Here is a 19,208-nt window from a genome sequence, read left to right as displayed (position 1 = left end):
ATTTCAAAAGCTGCTAAGTAGCACCACAATCACAGTTGAAACATTTTTTCTTCATCAGAATGTTAAGACAAATGTCCTAATTATTATTAGGAATTTAAATTGTTGTTTGACTGAAAATAAGTATGACTAATATATGATTACTTAACCCCAAGGAAGCAGGTTCTCCACCACTGGCGGCAATTTTGTTTTCTGATCTGGCTGACGAAACGATGAAAGATAGCCTGAACCAAATCATGTGATCTAGATGCTAATACCAGACAAGACTTTTGATAAATGCCAACTTGATTAGCAAAAACCTCCCAGCACACCCCTTACAGGATGTTAAAGAGCGTGTATCTCCTGGTGCACGTTGCCTGTTTAAGGGTTTTTAAGGGTGGCAGCTTCATGACACTTTCTCCAGTCTGACCCTCACTTGGAACACAATCAGACATACTGGGACATGTGGGAAAGGATCACAGTGTTCATACTGTACATATCTGAGAACATCCACAGGAAGACACTTTATCATTTACATGTTGATTCTTTCTTTCAAAGTCAGATTCTTACTGGAATCCATGTTATACACTGTATGCTGACACGTAGAAATAATCCCATTCTGCTTGTAAGCAGCTCTTAACAGAAACCAGCATGACTGCACTGTTATTACTGTATTATGTTGATGCATGAAAGCAGCTGAATGATTGAGCTGTAAACACTGAGAACAAGCTGCAGATGTGGCTGTTGTGTTGCTTTTGCTTCACAGTCAGTGTAGACAACATACAAAACAGCTTCAAAGACACTTCCAGGTGAGGCGTGAAGAAAGCAGCTGTGAGCACCGTAACATACAATAAATACATTATTACTGACCTGGACAGTGATGCATTCAGGTTCAGTTACTGTTGTCCCATTTTTAATCACATATATATAAAGGATCCCTGCTTCTGTTTTCATTTACATCTCATACAGCATTCATACAACCCATGTGTGCCACCATTGCCTGGGCTCTATGAACATGTGTTGCATATTATTTACAGTTCAGATCAGAAAGCTGAAAAAGAGAGCAAAACAGCACACGTGATGCCTGCTGACTGAGAACAGAGCACCACTGCTTCTGACATCACAAGAAGTGATGTCATTACTGATTATGACTTCACAGTTTTGCATGACATCACAGTGGAAACATGACATCAGAGGACATGACATCACTGTAGTTTCTAAAAGCCTGAAAGACAAAGCGCCTGAAAAACAACACGTACTTAAAAAGTCATTTAGACAAACGCTAAAAAACAACAAGCAAAACGAGTCAAAGCAGAATATCCTCTCCTGCACTTCTGTGGGGTGACACAGTAACAGAGCTACAGGCTATCTAAGCAAATAAAAACACCTGAGTTCAGCCATTTAGCTTCAATTCCTCCTTCTGTAGCTCATCAAACATAATCAAGTCAGCCTTTTACAAGAGGCAGTATTACTAAAAAACACAGTATGCACAGTGTTACAACTTTCAACAGATACAAAGTAACAAACAATATTTCAGTCCAGGAACTGAACATGTTTTAATCTCACTGTGGCACAGTCAATAAATACTTCTACAAGAGGGAATATTGCTAAATAAAAAGTCAAAATCTTAAATTAAGAGTTCCTTATATGGTCTGAGAAGTTATATCATCTTAACTTCCAAATTGCGCGCTACGCGTCACACACGGTCCATTCGCTGAACAGGCGACGCACCCAATGCCTGCGAATACAGCCTCCTCACTTCACTCTTTGGTAGGCCTATGCAGCATTGGCTAAAGTAGGTTACGTGGTTGAAATGGGGAAAATCGTGCCTATGTTATTCTTCCTTGGCACATATCAGTGGTAGCGTAGTCTGAAGGATTTATTTGGGAATTTTTACAGGGGCACAACGCATGTTTACAGAGGCACGTGTCCCGGTAAAAAGTGTCTGGTGACGTGCCTGCATTAGATTACCAGAATTATGACTATGCTACATACAGCTTACTTCAAAAGTACACTCCTTCGGGTGAGTAAAATTCTTGCACCTTGTGCAAACCTCTGTGCCAGTAAGGATGCAGAGATTACATGAATATTGGAAATAAATCACAAAACCCACTTCCTGAGGTGGATCCAGTTCCTGATCTTTATTCTTTCATCAGTTTTATGAACCATGTGGCGCTGTGGCTTAGTTGGTCAAAGTGCCTGTCTAGTAAACAGGAGATCCTGGGTTCAAATCCCAGCTGTGCCTGTAGTCCATCAGAGCTAGCTATGACTTAGCATGAGAATCAGGTTGTTATCAGGGTTCTACTGAATGCTTTGCGTAGTTGCTCTTCATCAAATGATGGACCTTTCAATGAGCATCATGCTTATTATGAGTCTGTTCTTTGGTCAGACTTGATAAAAATGGTTTTTAGAAGTCACAGTTAGTTTTGGGAGAGTCTCTTGAGCTCATTTTCTGAAATGGATCCAGTTCATGCTCTTTATTCTTTCATCAGTTTTATGAACCATGTGGTGCTGTGGCTTAGTTGGTCAAAGTGCCTGTCTAGTAAACAGGAGATCCTGGGTTCAAATCCCAGCAGTGCCTGTAAGCCTTCATAGCAAGCTATGACTTAGCATAGAAAACAGCTTTTTATCAGCTTTCTACATAATCCTTTTCACTGGTCCACTTAATGAAAGTGCGTCTAAATAGCACACAGCTTTTAAAGTGTCATTTATGCCTTTTTTATGCTTTCAGAGTGTAATTTTCCTCCGTTCACATAACACGTCAAATGGTTAGGGTACAGTACGATGGAGCTTCTCCTCCTGTCACACTACATAACACCAAAATAAATGTACAAACCGTGAAATAGTCAGAGTTAGAGTAAAAGCTGAGGGCAGGACGTCATTTCCTTGAAATATATAGCGGAAAATAAAAAGCAAAAGCATTAAAGAAGCCTTGTAAAAACACAGTAAATGACTTGGCGTGTAATAAGTACACCGCTTCATGAGATCTGGCTGTAACTGGTGAAAGTGACTTCCTCATGAACACCAGGGTCTGAGTTGAAAACCCAACAATATCTGCAAAATATGATGAAGTTTTGAACCAATTGGAGGCACTTCTACTCATGGCTTTAACTATTCTTGAGGTACAGAATCACAAAAACCACTTCCTGAAATGGATCCAGTTCCTGCTCTTTATTCTTTCATCAGTTTTATGAACCATGTGGTGCTGTGGCTTAGTTGGTCAAAGTGCCTGTCTAGTAAACAGGAGATCCTGGGTTCAAATCCCAGCAGTGCCTTAAGGTGTTATTTTGTACGTCAACATGGTGCCATAACTGTTTACAGCAGTGCTTCAGGAGTGCTGGACTTCCAAAACAGTCTGTACTTGCAGGCACTTCATCTCATGGCTTTAAATATTCTTGAGTTACAGAAGATTAAACTGGGACTTAATCCAATGTTTTCACATATGGAGATAATGTGAATAACATCAAGCCCTGATTTATGCAGAGATCACATGAATATCAGAAATAAATCACAAAAACCACTTCCTGAGGTGGATCCAGTTCCTGCTCTTTATTCTTTCATCAGTTTTATGAATCATGTGGCGCTGTGGCTTGGTTGGCCAAACTGCCTGTCTAGTAAACAGGAGATCCTGGGTTCAAATCCCAGCAGTGCCTTAAGGTGTTATTTTGTACGTCAACATGGTGCCATAACTGTTTACAGCAGTGCTTCAGGAGTGCTGGACTTCCAAAACAGTCTGTACTTGCAGGCACTTCATCTCATGGCTTTAAATATTCTTGAGTTACAGAAGATTAAACTGGGACTTAATCCAATGTTTTCACATATGGAGATAATGTGAATAACATCAAGCCCTGATTTATGCAGAGATCACATGAATATCAGAAATAAATCACAAAAACCACTTCCTGAGGTGGATCCAGTTCCTGCTCTTTATTCTTTCATCAGTTTTATGAATCATGTGGCGCTGTGGCTTGGTTGGCCAAACTGCCTGTCTAGTAAACAGGAGATCCTGGGTTCAAATCCCAGCAGTGCCTGAAAGCCTTCAGAGCAAGCTATGACTTAGCATATAAAACAGCTTATTATCAGCTTTCTACTAAATACTTTTCACTCGTCCACTGAATGAAAGTGCGTATAAATAGAACACAGCTTTTAAAGTGTCATTTATGCCTATTTTATGCTTTCAGAGTGTCTCTGCCAGCAGCAACACAGTCCATCACCCAGCAACGGTAAGTGATGATGTAACGTGACGTGATATTAAAAGGTGTAGGCCTTTTTTGTTAATATATTTTTTATTGCTTTCACATAAAAACAAATTACACACCAAACAGCAATGCATAATGTAAAACGTTACTGAAAACGAACAAAACAAAAACAAAACAAAACGAAAGTTTTCGGATTTATGCTTTGTAATAATAATGCCAATGTCAAGGTAACTAAACAGAGGCCTTTTGTTTTTATATCTCAACAGAAACTGAGACCCACTGATGAGTTTCTTCTTTTCCTGATGTACCTGTCAGTGGGTTTTCCTCCCAGGGATCTTGCAGAGAGGTTCAGCATTCACCGCACTACTGCAAGTGGAATCATCTCCACATGGACTCATTTCCTGTACTGCCTGTTAGGAAGCCAGCGCCTTTGGATTCCTCCAGCGACAGTGAGAGCTCACCTGCCAGTTGAGTTTGCAGCTTTTTCTGACACACAGGTGGTCCTTTATTGTACGGAGATATTTTGTCAGACGCCATCCTCTCTGCTCCTTCAGAGTGAGGTTTTTTCCACATACAAATCTCACACTACATTCAAGGCCTTGATTGGCATGGCACCCCACGGTGCTGTCACCTTTGTGTCCGGACTGTATGCAGGCTCTATGAGTGGCTGCCAGCCATTTTCAGTGCAGAGAGACCCATACTGCCAAGTGTTTTACAGTATTTTGACTGATTTTCCAAGACCCACAGAAAAGTGTGCCTTATGACTATGTACACACTGAAATTACCAAACGAAAGAGTAGACTCTCTTCTTTCATCAGGAAAAAAAAAGTTTGTTTCTACCATTTTCAGTCCTTTAGTAATAGACAGTAGAACATAGGTTGGTTTCACGAAAAAAACAGCTGTTTGACGAAAAAAACGGAGAAAACAAGCTTTTTTTTGTGCAAAGTGGCACTGCTGCCACCTTGCGGGTAATTTTGCCAGTATATTCTCTGTTTAGTGTTTCCAAGCCTAAGATTTAATGACAAACTCCGCTAGATTGTCCCCCAGCCCGCTCCGTTAAAAAACGCAATTGACGTCTATAGACGTCTTTGGCAGCCAATGAGTTAAGCAGTCCGGGATTGTAAAGCTGCTGAAGCCAGGTACGGCCATCATGGTGGACAAAGGGTTTGTTGTGGACAACCTTGCTCCTTGTAAGGTGTACCGGCCTGCCTTTCTCAGCAACAAACAACAAATGAGTCGAGAGGATGTCAGACAGACGCAGTCAATTGCATGGCTGAGAGTGCACGTGGAGAGGTGCATAAGGAGAGTGAAAGAGAACAAACTCTTCGACAAGGAGATACCACTGTCTATATGTGGGAACATTGACGAATTGTTCAGTGTGGCCTGCTTCCTGGTCAATTATCAGAATGGGCCGTTAGTGAAGGCATGGGCAACTCAGCAATGAATTGGGAGCACTTTCAATCAGTTCAATCAGCAGTTCTTTCAATCAGTTAAAATGATCAGTTCTTTCAGTCAGTTCAAACCATCAGTTCTTCCAATCAGTTATTGTTCATTTTTAGAAATCTATACAAAACCTGAACTGATCTTTATTGTTTGTTTGTGCAAATCTCTACCAGTGTAGAGGTTGTATTGTTCATTGTTGTAATGAGATGTGTGCATCTTTTGAATATGTAATAATAAATTATTAATTCAAAAACAGTCTTGGTGTCATTGTCATCGTTACATTAGCTTTGGGTTTTTCCTGACTTGAAATTAAAATGAAAACGCACAGAGATGACATTACAACATGTAGAATTTACTAAGTAAATATTGAAAAACACTTATTCAATAATCCAATATCAACAACCCACATAGATTTTTACACTCGGGCTCTCATTTCAATGAGTACAAAAGGTATGGTCTCAGGTCAGTTGTAAGCCTTCATTAGTGACCATTATCACTTCAGGTTTTCTATAGATTTGTAAAGATGAACACCACCACAACCAAACAAGACTGTGCTTGTATAGCTGTGTAAACCTGATTGAATCGTTACCTCTAGTTCTGAAAAGTTTGTACTTTTCAGGGTGCTGCGTTTTTGTTTAGGTCATATACACCTCAACTAAAAAAAAATAGAAAACAATTGATAATTCTACAAATCTAAAGTATCTGCAGGACAACTGTCCTAAATGTTATCTACACACAGTACATAGTTACTACTATAAATGTCTGAGAGAGAGAGAGAGAGAGAGAGAGAGAGAGAGAGAGAGAGAGAGAGAGAGAGAGAGATCTATCTAGCTATACGTGTCTGGCTACTGCTAGCTAGTTAGCGATAGCACCGGAAGGAGTGGATCACACACTTGAGAGAGCGGAAGTAGAACGGGAGTAGAGTCTTGCACAGAGCGAATTATTCACAGAGCGAATTGGCTAACAGACGAGCCTGGGGCGCAGTGCACGTGAGCAACATGTTTAGTGACAGCAAGTGGACAGTGACAACGGTGAGTTCATACACTAAGAGTGACTTTAGTTTTCTCTTCTGACCATCATGCAGCTATTCATTTAGTCATAGAGAGAAGTTAGTTAGATCTGTGAACTCCTTACTCCCCTGATTGCTGCTCACACGGCCCACTGTTTAATATAACTGAGCTGTTCATTAGATGGAAATGAATCCCTGCATACTCCTAAAAATCACTTTATTTTGAGCCTTTTTCTTCTAATTAAAACCCCACTTTCATAATTACTCGGGACTCTTTGTAAAATGCAAATAAAACCAGAAAGATATGATCTTAGAACTATTAAAAAGTTCTATCTAATTAGAAATAGTGCAAGTTCGGTGCCATCTGTTGGTTTCCTTAGCGAGGAAATAGTTTTTGAATTGCTCTGTATGAATGAATTGGATTCATTCTGAATTCATTCTGAACAGTATTATAATTACAATGAATTGAACTCCAATTGGCCTGAATTGGACTTTATTACTGAAATGCCCTGAGATGACATTTGTTGTAATTGTAATAGTTTATTTTGGCAACATTTTAAACAAACTGACATTATTCTGTCTTGGGAAACACTGCTGGTGGAAAACATGATACTGGCTGCTGAAAAACTGGCAGAAGTGGACCTTCCAACGTGACAGTGACAGGAAGTAATCAGCTGAAGTCGTCCAGAGATTAACAGAGAACACAAATCAACATTCTGGAATCCGGACTTCACTTCCATCCAGAATCTGTGGTTGGAACCACAGACCAGAAGAGACAGAATAGAAGCCTTCACAAAGCTGTGATGTCATCACTGTTGTGACATCACAATCGATGTCATCTCTGATCTTGTATGACATCACAAAGTTTATACAGGCCAGACATTTTCACTGCTTTTTCACAGCTGGTCAGGAGTTTATCTGAAGAAACACGTCCAGTTTTTGAAGCAGATTTGAAAGTCACAGCAAACGATTTTCACATCGCCTAAAAAACACTTAATTACTATCTTAAATAATCATTTTAACAAGCACTTAGAAACAACGCTTACTTACTATCTTAAAAAGTCATTTTGATTTTAAGTACTTACAAACAACAAGCTAAATGTTTGCTTTATTCCTTCATCAGTTTTATGAACCATGTGGCGCTGTGGCTTAGTTGGTCAAAGTGCCTGTCTTGTAAACAGGAGATCCTGGGTTCAAATCCCAGCAGTGCCTGTGGGCTTTCAGAGCTAGCTAAACATCAAAATTAACGTACAAACCATGAAATAGTCAGAGTTAGAGTAAAAGCTGAGGGCAGGACGTCATTTCCTTGAAATATGTAGCGGAAAATAATACGCAAAAGCATAAAAAAGCCTTGTAAAAACACAGTAAATGACTTGGTGTGTAATAAGTACACCGCTTCATGAGATCTGGCTGTAACTGGTGAAAATGACTTCCTCATGAACACCAGGGTCTGAGTTGAAAACCCAACAATATCTGCAAAATATGATGAAGTTTTGAACCAACTGGAGGCACTTCTACTCATGGCTTTAACTATCCTGCTTCCTGCTTCTGAAGAGTGCAGACGTGTCTCTGCTTCCTCCTGCTGCTTATCGCTTTGTTTGCTTTTAAATCATTTTACTTCTTTCCACAAGTCTGGGATATAATTTTATTGTTTTCTTTTAAGTGAACCCAGACTTTTTTAATCAATTTTATTCTTTTTAGAATTTATCTGATGATTCAGAGACTACAATCCTTTCAACATGCCCTCTGAAAGCTGTCGGATATATCAACAAGAAATTTGTGCGCTACAAGAAAGGATTTTTGCCTTAGAAACTCAAATTGGACTTCATGAAACACTCCCAATGGAATCCAGTGGTAAGAAGTAGTGATGGGAAGTTCGGCTCTTTTCTGAGAGCCGGCTCTTTCGACTCCCCGACGGCTCTTTATTCAGGATCTTTTGTAGCCTATATTTTACCTAAACTTTGCAAAAAGTCATGGTTTGTGTGTTGGTGAAACTTTACAGTGGCAAAATAAGTACAAGTAATAAAACATTCACACTTTAATCTGTGTTCCAATTATAAATCCAAGGCAACTCTAAACAAATGGGTCATCAGTAGAGCAGGCATTGAAATTAGCTAATCAACAACCACTGTGTTCAGACAACTATTTAATAATTGCAAAACTAACATCAAGCCTGATAACATAATATTGTAATGGACTGAATATGTTTTTAATATAATCTCTGCTCTGTCGGGTTGATAAGCTGTCAGTCGGTTGCTCCAGCAACGGGTGTGCTGTGGTGTAGAGCCGACAGAGAGTAAACAGATACGAGGGCTTTTGTATTGTTTTTCCAGGGTGGCCGCGGGTCCTTAAAAAGTCTTAAAAAGTCGTAAATCAATTTTCCTGAAAATAAGACCTTAAAAAGTATTAAATTGTCTTAAATTCAGATTGCATGGGTCTTAAATATTCAGTGTTTCCCACATAGACTAATTCGGGGCGGTGCGCCACAAATTAAACACCGGCCGACACATATTGCATTTCGTTATTATTATTTTTTTTTAACGCTATTTAAAGAAATACTCGTATTCGTTAAGCTGCATTTCCTTTCCCTGCTCTCCCTCCGTCTCTCTGTCAGTCACGCATCTCTCTCATATAGCCTACACACACACACACACACACACACACACACACACACACACACACACACACACACACACACACATACACACACACACACACACAGCCCCTCCCCTTCATTTAGAAATGGTATTAAAAGGTCATAAAAATTCTTAAATTTAAGTTGTTTATACCTGTATACACCCTGTGTTCACTTGTTCTGTGTTATTTTACCTTTGTAATTTCTTAAAGTTTAATGAATGACTAAATTGGGCTAATTACCTTTTTTGTTTATGAGTATATGTCTGGACATTCACAATAAACGTTGGTTATCAAATAGGGCAAAACTATTTCATTAAGTATTTTTTTAACTATAGCTCCTACTGTGACAATTATGTAACATTAGGCAAGGTATCTTTATTTATATAGCGCATTTCATACCACAGGCAACTCAATGTGCTTTACATAAAGACAAGGCATTTAAAAGAACAGCATCAAGCAGCATAACAACAAGCAATTTAAAGAGAAAAAAAAATAGAATAAAAATAAAGCAATCAAAGAAGAGGGGAAAAAGAAAGATATAAACTCAACCATAAGCACACGGAAAGAGAAATGTTTTTAACCTGGATTTAAAAGTGCTTACAGTTGGGGCTGATTTCAGTTCTGCTGGTAGTTTGTTCCAGTTGTGTGCAGCATAACAGCTAAAAGCTGCTTCACCGTGTCTAGTTTGAACTCTGGGCTCCACTATCTGACCTGAGTCAGCAGATCTCAGAGCTCTGCTGGGTTTATACTCTACCAGCATGTCATTCATGTATTCTGGACCTAAACCATTCTGTGATTTGTAGACGAGTAGCAGAACTTTAAAATCTATTCTGTATCTGACCGGGAGCCAATGTAAAGACTTGAGAACTGGGGTGATGTGATGTGATCTCTTTGTTCTGGTTAAAACTCGGGCTGCAGCGTTCTGAATGAGCTGCAGCTGTTTGAGACTCTTTTGGGGGAGTCCAGTCAGAAGACCGTTACAGTAGTCGAGTCTGCTGGAGATGAAAGCATGAATCAGCTTCTCCTGATCTGTTTGGGACATGAAACCCTTAATTCTGGATATGTTCTTAAGTTGATAAAAGGCTGATTTGGTGACTGATTTGATATGATTGTTGATCATATCATTAAATAAATTGTCCTATGTAAATGTAAATTAATAAAAAAAAATTGTGTTCAAGGCAAGATGCCAGAGAGCACCAGAGTTTGAGAGGCGCTTTACTGGCTTTTCTTCCATCAAACCTGTTGCTAATTTGCGTTTATTGTTTAGTGGAAATATTTATGTTGATTAGACTTTCTCCAAAATGACAACCTTTTTTCAACCTGGATAGCTCCACTGTTGAAAATGAGGAGCTTACATTCACAAATGACATTGAAATCAAATTAAATTCAACATCTGGTATGAGGTTACAGCTCTGGAACCTGTTGAAGGAAAAATATTCCAACTTCAGAAGATGTGCTTTTAACTTAACAGTTCTTTTTGGATCCTCCTATTAGGCTGCATGAAAAAAATAATACTGCATAATACTTAATTCAATTAGTGAAACATTTTTACACTTAAAAATATTGAGTTGATTTGAAAGCTTTCAAATCTGTTAAAACAAAACATGAGTAATGGGTTGTTCAGGAGGTTGACCTGAAGCAGGTACCAGGTGGCCAAAAGGGCTGCATCATCAGTAGCTGCTCAAGCTAAAATTCAGGGATGGGAAGAATTTGTCATCTGTTCCCATTTCTCTGGTTGCATCTATAAAATAACAGTTTGACATGCATGAAATGGCATTTTTGCAGAAAATGGGTGATTCCCAGAGATGCATCTGGACCTTCAGCTGTTCAATGAAGCCTCATCAGAAATGAATCCATGGAAGGGTGGCTGTCAAGAAGCCGTTCTTAAGGAGGGAAACGGGGAGAAAAGGCTGAGCTGTGCCAAAGGACACGAGAAGTGGACTGAAAATCAGTGGCAACAGGTCTGATGGAGGGATGAATCCTCCCCAGAGCCCGGGGAGGGTTAGAATAAATGTATTAAATAAATTAATAAATCAAACAAGTCTCATGGATTCTGTTCATTACATCAGATTTTACAGCTCAAACATCTGTTTTGTTCTACATTTGGATGCAAGAAGGCGAGCCAGGTGTTGGAATATATTCAGTTAAGTCGTGAGCTGTACAGCCACACAGTGGACTGTGCACAAAAGCATTCACTATCCTGTCTGGAACATGAACAAACATGTCTGATTAATACTGGGCCTAATCCAACATCAAATGTTCCATCTATATGTGAGAATCAGATGTCTTACCTGGTCGTCCCTGCAGCAAGGACACTGCCTGTGGGGACTACTTGCACATAGTCGACATATACTGACATATAATTAAAAGAAAAACTTCTGTGGACTTGTTTCCACACTTTAAGTCACTCACATTGTTAACCTGCAGGTTGCAGTTTAAATATGAACATGATAAAGTCTGGTCTTTGTTGGATTTTATGAAAGTAATTATGAGGACAGATGATGTGAACTACTGTAACAAATGTTAGTTTTCAGAATTAAAACAACCTGGGGATATAAATATTCTCATTTTCATAAATAAATATGAAGTTCAGGTGTGACAGTCAACATTTTACAGTAAAAAAAGACTTTCTCAGAAACTTAGACCCATATTAAAAAAGAGCATTATTCAAAAAGACACATTTTCCCTTTTAAATGAGTTAAAAATGTAACTTTAACATCAGTGTACTTTCAGTACAGTTCCACCTCACTGATGGCTGGTAAAGCCTCCACAGTACAAAGAACAGAAAACAGTCGCCTACAGACTATAAAGTGCTCAAATGTCACATTTCCCATGTTGGAAGTTTGCTGTGTCACAGGGAGTCTGTGGGAGTCTTTGGTTGTTCTCACAAGGCAACAAGTTTTCAGGAGGAATGATGGAAATCCACAGAAATCATCAAGACAAATTTGAGAAACAGTTACAGATATGAACAAAATGATGGCACAAGGTGCTTTAAACATTTAACCTCCGTTATGTCCTGTTTAATCAAGTTCATCTGAAATAAATCTAAGATCTCCTCCATATCACTTAATAAAAGAGCAGCTTTGCATCATGTTGTCTCACGTTTCTACATCTCAGCTCAGATATTAATCTGAGCTTTAAACATCTCAGAGTGCGCAGAAGGCAGTTAGCGTGACTTTAGGAAGAATACACCCTCTGCTATGTTCCAAACACATCCATGCTTCTAGATCCTCTGGATGAGAGAGCTGCAGAGCTCCTTATTCCTGCCAAGGAGTCAACATTATGTTAGAGTTATTTCCAGAACTCAGCAGGTTAACTTACTAAGACTCCAGTCTTATGTCACGCTGAGCTCACTTTTTTCCCCTTGAAACCCAACTAGCAGCTCCCACTAGTGAAGTGGACAAGTGATGTGTTGGACCCCAATTTCTTGGCTGTGACGACTTTGTGACGTATTAGAACCGAGGTTATAACCTGGAGTCCTTCAGACCAAATCTCTGTCACTCCCCTCACACTCCCCAGCCAGAGATTAGGGGCCCACAGTGATCTGCAGGACTTTGGTCCAGATGTTTAACACCGTATCTGACCAAGCGTAATTCACCTTCTTTAAAACATCCCATGTTCATTCCTCACATGTTGCAACAAACCTTTTTAAATGTCAGAAGTGTTCATTTTCAGAGCTGAATTGAATGCAGCACGATCTGACTGGGTCCCAGGTGAGGTTTATGAGTGTAATTAGAGCAGGTAGAGCACCAATATAAAGTCAGCTGCAGCCTCAGATGAGCTACAGCACAAATCTTCTCTCAACAGCAGTCACTAGATTGCTGTTTTTGACCAGTTTTATCTGAATTGTGTTGCTTCTGTTTTGTGTTGTTCAACATGTTGTTTAAGGTTTTCTTCAGGTGAGTCTTCATGTTTAATGGTTTATTTTTGTTCTCCAATATACTAAAGTTTCTTTCTTTTCTTTTGAAATCCAAACAGGATTTCCTGGCTTTGTGTCCTGGTCTTCAGCATTGGAACATGTTATCCCCCCCAGAAAAGCAAGTATATCAACATTTAGGTGCAGTTTATATAAAGGCAGCCAACATGGGAAGTTGTTTAGTCTGGACATGCTCAACCCATGATGTTGGTAGGAATGAGAGGGAAGAGGGTCTGCAACTATATTAATCATGCAGCACCAAATCTTACAATCTATTAGACTTCAGGTTTAATGACCCACTTGATATTCAAATAGTCCTTTAGCTTTGTTTTTTGTTACTAAACATATTGGCAGTGATACAGAGGCTACTGACAGCATGACTAACCATGCTGTCATACTTTGCTTCAACTAATTTCTGGGCTCAGGTCAAAACAGTGGCTCCTCTGGCTCTGGTAGTAGCACCTCTGGGTACGGCAGCGGCTCCTCTGGGTCTGGCTACGGCAGCGGCTCCTCTGGCTACGGCAGCGGCTCCTCTGGGTCTGGCTCCGGCAGCGGCTCCTCTGGGTCTGGCTCCGGCGTCGGGTCCTCTGGGTCTGGCTCCGGCGTCGGGTCCTCTGGGTCTGGCTCCGGCGTCGGGTCCTCTGGGTCTGGCTCCGGCGTCGGGTCCTCTGGGTCTGGCTCCGGCAGCGGCTCCTCTGGCTCTGGCTACGGCAGCGGCTCCTCTGGCTCTGGCTACGGCAGCGGCTCCTCTGGCTCTGGCTACGGCAGCGGCTCCTCTGGCTCTGGCTACGGCAGCGGCTCCTCTGGCTCTGGCTACGGCAGCGGCTCCTCTGGGTCTAATGCTGGCTTTACTGCGCAGGACGCAGAATTTGCTCGTTTCCTTGCTGCCCTAATGAACTTGAAGATCGACAGTTCTTTCCCACAGTCTGTCTGGACCTCCGACCAGGTCCCTAAGGACACATCTGAGATGCGCACTGTATACCCTTCATCCCACGTCGTCCAGTCCAGCAATGGCTACCAACGAGCCCGCGACTCCAGTTCGTACGCCAAATACTCCCAGGATGCTTTTGACCACGCTGATGCCAAGACTGGGTCTAAAGGGCAGAAGTTGTACTAAGGTAAAGCTGGACTCGTGTCTGAAGTATTGAGACTCCTGTATCAATACTGAGCCCTTCTGTTTTCTGCAGGTGACTCTCATGGACACTTCCATGGAGATTCCAACATGTGGCTGAACTCTGGCAAAATGAACTTGACCAATAAAATGAGGTCTGTGTATTGAATACTTGATCTCAAGGTTTGTTTTCACTTCATAGCTTTGAGTCTTGACCACACAAAGAGGCTGACTCTGCTTTTGAAGGGCAAACTGAATACTGCTGCTTTAAATTCCACCACTACATGTTTCCTTCTCATGGTTGACTTGCATTACACAAACCCAGACCAAAATAACTTGAAGCTCAGTACGGTGGCCCTGCTTGAACTTGGACCATGAAGGTGTTTCAGTTAAATCTGCACTCGCTGGCCTTTTCCAAGCTTTGATTGCATGTGACTCTTTAGCCTATGCTACGTAGCCTTGCCCCTCTGCTTGGCACCACTTGGTGTCTTCTGTGTGCCTCATCAGAGCCATACATCCCTCTTAACCAACTGTCTCGACTTGCCCGCTGTGTGTGCGGCCTTTGTTCATCTCACCTGGGACACCAGCTGGAGGGCTATGACACTGCTTCATACAGACTCGGTCCTTAACATGGCATCACATCTTCCCATGTTGGTTTTCATCCTACACAAGACTTAAATATCTCCTGCTTTTGTTTTCCTGATTCTACCACATGTGGAAGATGCCTTTTCAAATTCCCTCGAGTGCAAAGCTACATGATCAATTTGCAAAATATTTTTTAACTCCTTTGATTCAGATCCCTTGCTATTAAACTAGCAATAGTTGGCACAATGAAACTTTCAAAGTACTCTCCCACAGCAGTCTCTCCGATACGGCCCTCTAGAAAAGGTCTCCAAATAGTTCTAGCAGAGTCTCAGTGAATGGAAGTGTGGAAATTATTAGACCTTTTGCAGAGTGGACTGGAGAGCTGTCCAGGGTGTACCCTGACTCTTTCAATTGGCAGCAGGGATAGGCTAAAGCAGAGATACTCATTATGCGGCTCCTCAAGCTTTAATTGGTGGCTCACACTCGCATAGTAGCTTATAACAATATGGTAACAATGACAAATTTTGTCATAACATACAGCGAATACTGCACAGTATGAAGTATTTTTATTAAGGCTTAATGGTGTTTCCTAAAGGGGGCTCTGTTAAACCTGGCAACGCAGCCCGCTTAAACCACCGTCACACTTGACCGCAGTGCATGCTGGCTCCATTAGCGAGATGCAGGCACAATGGGTCGGTTTTTAATTAAAAAAAGGACTAAACCATGCTCATCTTGAATGTCTCAATATGATTGCAACAAACTACAAATACAACATGAAGAAAGTCAAGGACATGCATGCCAGCTTCCAGTACTGAGTATTAAGGATTCCAGTATTCAGGTAAATCCGGTCTTAATTGAAAATATTGGCTGTGTTTCTTTTTTTGTGGGATGTTTTATATGTAGAAATGCATATATGCAAAAGGGGACTTAGTATGTTGTCATAAAAGTGGCTCTTTCCTTGATTTTGCTCTGCCAATGTGGCTCTTGTGGAAAAAAATAGTATCACTGGGCTAAAGGCTTCCACTACCCTAAACTGGATACATTGAGTAAAGTAAATTTATGGTAAGATAGTTCCAGTGAGGAACCTCGGAGTTATTTACCAGAATTTATCATTCAATGCACAACAGGTTTCTAGGACTGCCTTCTTTCACCTTTGTAATATTGTTAAAATCAGGAACATCCTGTCTTAGTGATGCAGTAAAACTGCTCCATGCATTTGTTACTGCAGGATTTGACTACTGTAATTCTTTATTATTGGATTCAGAGGATGCAACATCAATAGGCATGTTCTGGCACAACCTGCCATTACAGAGTGGAAAGGCAACAAGTTGCCTATTAAAGCACAATAGTAGAGTGGTAGAGTGTAGGGTTGTCAGAATATTCTACATTTGAATAGGTTTTTTAAAAAAAAAAAAAAAAAAAAAAAAAAAGACAAAGGTGAAAATTAATATTCGAATGTTGAAAAACATCTGCGCAGCCGCCATCTGTCCTGAGTCGGCACACTGCATGACGGGGTCAGGGACAGGTCACACTCTCTGGTAAAGCGTCACTGCTGAAAGTTTATGGCAGAAAGTTCAGGGCCCAACTTGACTGCAGACACAAAGAAAGTGATTTTAACCCCCAATAATATATAAAGGCCCGCCTGGAAATATTAGATTTTGGTCAGTTGATGGAAAAATTTAGAAGCCTTGACAGTTGTATACGAGCTACAGTTAGCGTATCAGTCGACCACCAGCAACATGAGGTTACATCTTGAAAATATTCAAGAAAATAGACTTTGCATAACATGAAAAATTGTTAAATGTTTCAACTTGAATAAACCACCTATACAAGTAGTTAAGTCTGTTAACTTAAGCAAAAAAAAAAAAAAACCCTTGGCAAGGTCATCATTTGACAAGACTGCTGAAGACAGCACTGGCTGTGGCTCAACTGCAGAAGAATATTTGAGTATCCAGCCAAGTATTTCAAGCACAACGTTTGTTTGGCAAGCCTTCAGGTTGGCTACCGTGCTCTCAGCAACCTATAGAAGGGGTTGTGTCTGGCTGCCATGTACAGGTGTAGAGAAATGGCTGTAAAGGATGCTGTAGCTGATCGCTATAGTCAATTGAGCAACTATTTAACACTTCCATAGCAATTCCTCTCAAGATGCAGAGCTTTGAGATACCATGTTTGAAACCGAAAGCAGAATGGCCGAGTCAAATATGACAGGTGATGCCTGCCATTTGCCTTGAACCCAGATGGTGTTCACAGGACATTGTTTCCCTTAATCATTCTGAAGCGAGATCATTTGACAAGATTTTATTCAAAGACTAAAAAGAATCTTGTGCCGTTGGGATTCAGCTTTCCAATCTGAAACAGAACCAGATTAGTTAGAGCATTGAGATAAAGACATTTGCAGGTACCACTCTCAACATACCCTCTGCACATCATGTTCAGCTCTAGCGGGCACTTGGGAAGAACTTTTTCTGCTGCCCAGAACCATGGCTGTCAGTAATATGCTCCTTCAAGTAGTGGACGTCCTGAAAGTAGTCTTTGCCCTTCTCATGCTGCTGGCTGAAGGTGCTGTAGGTTCCAGAGGGGTACAAGCCGTACAAAAGCCTGTAGTCAAAGTTAGGAGATCCACCCACACCAAAGCGTGGCACCAATACGGTTGCAGATCCCGGTCCAGACCCTTGGCGGTCATCCGGGTAGCCGAATTCCTCCGTCTGCTGCTGGTAATTCCCGAGTTCAGCTTCCTTGGTGACACTGGAGGTCTCCCCTGACTGGAGGACAGGGCCAGGTGGTGACAGAGGGGCTGCAGGGAGAACGTCAGTGAGGCTGAGGGCTTGGGCTGACGCATCCTCAAAGACTGAGGGAGCAATAGCCCACTGGGTTTCTGTGTGGAGACATTTCACAATTAGTCCTTTTCACAGCAGAAGTTCTGATAGCACAGAGTGTTAACATCAGTTTCCTAGGATGTAAAGTTAAAAGCTCAACCCCCTCTCCAGAGATTTTGAGCAGGCCAAATGAAAAGTACAGGTGCAATGCTCGGGTTCTCTTTGGTGCCCCAGTAAGGCTGCTTAAAGTGAAGGGCCTTTCCTCCAAGCAGAAGGGAGCCATTACACCACTGAGCATTATTTTGTTTTAAGACACATGTTCTGAATTTTTTACAATTCAAACACAGCAGGTTTCAGCTTCAGAATAGAGTTCGGCAAAATTTGCTAGTGACTACATGAAAACGCACAGACACCTTTAGGCTTCCAAACATATTTTGGGCCATCTACTCTCCAAGAAGAAGAGTTACCTTGTGGTCCAGATTGGGCAGCTCCAGTTTGCAGAGCGCCAGCGTCAGATCCTACATCAACAGGCACATAAGTGACAGTAGAGTATCCTGTTGCAGGCAGGCCAGAGCTCAAGCTGCTCAATGCTGGACCCGTCTGAACAGCCTGTGGGACACCAGAAGCTTGCACAGCCATTTGCACGGGCACAACGGAGCCAGAGCTGCTGAATCTTGGGTCTGCCTGAAGAGCACCTTGGACAAGGCCGGGAGCTTGGACAAGGCCGGGAGCTTGGACAACCAGTTGCGTTGGCACAAATGAGCCATAGCCACTGAATCTTGGGTCTGCCTGAAGAACAGGTTGACTTAGACCAGAGGCTTGCACAGGTGTCGCCATATAAACGTCACTGGAAGCAGTGTAGGGCACGGTCACCGGGCGGCCAGCGGCTGCTCCCTGGTAAGAGCCAAAATTACCTGCAGCTCTTGTGCCGCTGCTGCTCTGGCCTGCTGATTTTGAACCTGGGTGCATGAGAACAAGTTTAGCAGAAGCTAATTCAAGCAAGCATGTAATGTTTTACCACAACAGATGATAGCACACCTTTAGTGGGAAAACCCCATGTAGCAGCAGTCAACAAGGCAAAGAGGGAAACCCTGAAATCATGTACAACAAAGAGTAAGAATGTAATATTAACTAATGTTTCCAATCAATCAAACAAAAACTGTGAAAGACAGCTTGTGCTTATACCTCAGGAAGAACCCAGCAGCTGTCATGGTGAAAACAAGCTATGAGAGGAAACAGCAAGGGTGAAGGTTTATAAATAATGCCACAGACCAGCCCAGACCAATCAAAGCTTAACGTGCTAACAACAGACAGCTGCTTGTGAGGGACTATCAGGACAGGTGGACGCTGGAGGCTCATCTGGTTGCTCTGGTATCAGCCCCATTGTCTCCTCTCGCCTCCACCCTCCTGTCTGTGCTAAAGGCACTTAGGCTACGGCTACACGAAAACGAAACGAGTTTTTTTTTGAAAACGGGTTCGAAAATTCTTGCGACCACACGGAAACGCGCTGCTGTCC

General features: G+C 41.5%; 6 non-coding genes across 6 annotated transcripts; all 6 read left to right on the top strand.

Annotated features, from left to right (window-relative positions):
* The first annotated feature begins 2,147 nt into the window (after window positions 1-2,147).
* trnat-agu (transfer RNA threonine (anticodon AGU)) lies at window positions 2,148-2,221 on the top strand. Its single transcript has one exon. It is a non-coding gene; the product is annotated as a tRNA-Thr (tRNA).
* A 262-nt stretch (window positions 2,222-2,483) lies between these two features.
* Window positions 2,484-2,557, top strand: trnat-agu (transfer RNA threonine (anticodon AGU)). The gene has a single exon. It is a non-coding gene; the product is annotated as a tRNA-Thr (tRNA).
* A 620-nt stretch (window positions 2,558-3,177) lies between these two features.
* On the top strand, window positions 3,178-3,251 carry trnat-agu (transfer RNA threonine (anticodon AGU)). The gene has a single exon. It is a non-coding gene; the product is annotated as a tRNA-Thr (tRNA).
* A 304-nt stretch (window positions 3,252-3,555) lies between these two features.
* On the top strand, window positions 3,556-3,629 carry trnat-agu (transfer RNA threonine (anticodon AGU)). The gene has a single exon. It is a non-coding gene; the product is annotated as a tRNA-Thr (tRNA).
* Window positions 3,630-3,933: 304 nt separating this feature from the next.
* On the top strand, window positions 3,934-4,007 carry trnat-agu (transfer RNA threonine (anticodon AGU)). Its single transcript has one exon. It is a non-coding gene; the product is annotated as a tRNA-Thr (tRNA).
* A 3,758-nt stretch (window positions 4,008-7,765) lies between these two features.
* trnat-ugu (transfer RNA threonine (anticodon UGU)) lies at window positions 7,766-7,839 on the top strand. Its single transcript has one exon. It is a non-coding gene; the product is annotated as a tRNA-Thr (tRNA).
* Window positions 7,840-19,208: the final 11,369 nt, after the last annotated feature.

The sequence above is a fragment of the Odontesthes bonariensis genome, chromosome 11 (assembly GCF_027942865.1).
Source record: "Odontesthes bonariensis isolate fOdoBon6 chromosome 11, fOdoBon6.hap1, whole genome shotgun sequence".
In the NCBI taxonomy this organism is placed as follows: Eukaryota; Metazoa; Chordata; class Actinopteri; order Atheriniformes; family Atherinopsidae; genus Odontesthes; species Odontesthes bonariensis.
This window is presented reverse-complemented; position numbering and strand designations above follow the sequence as displayed.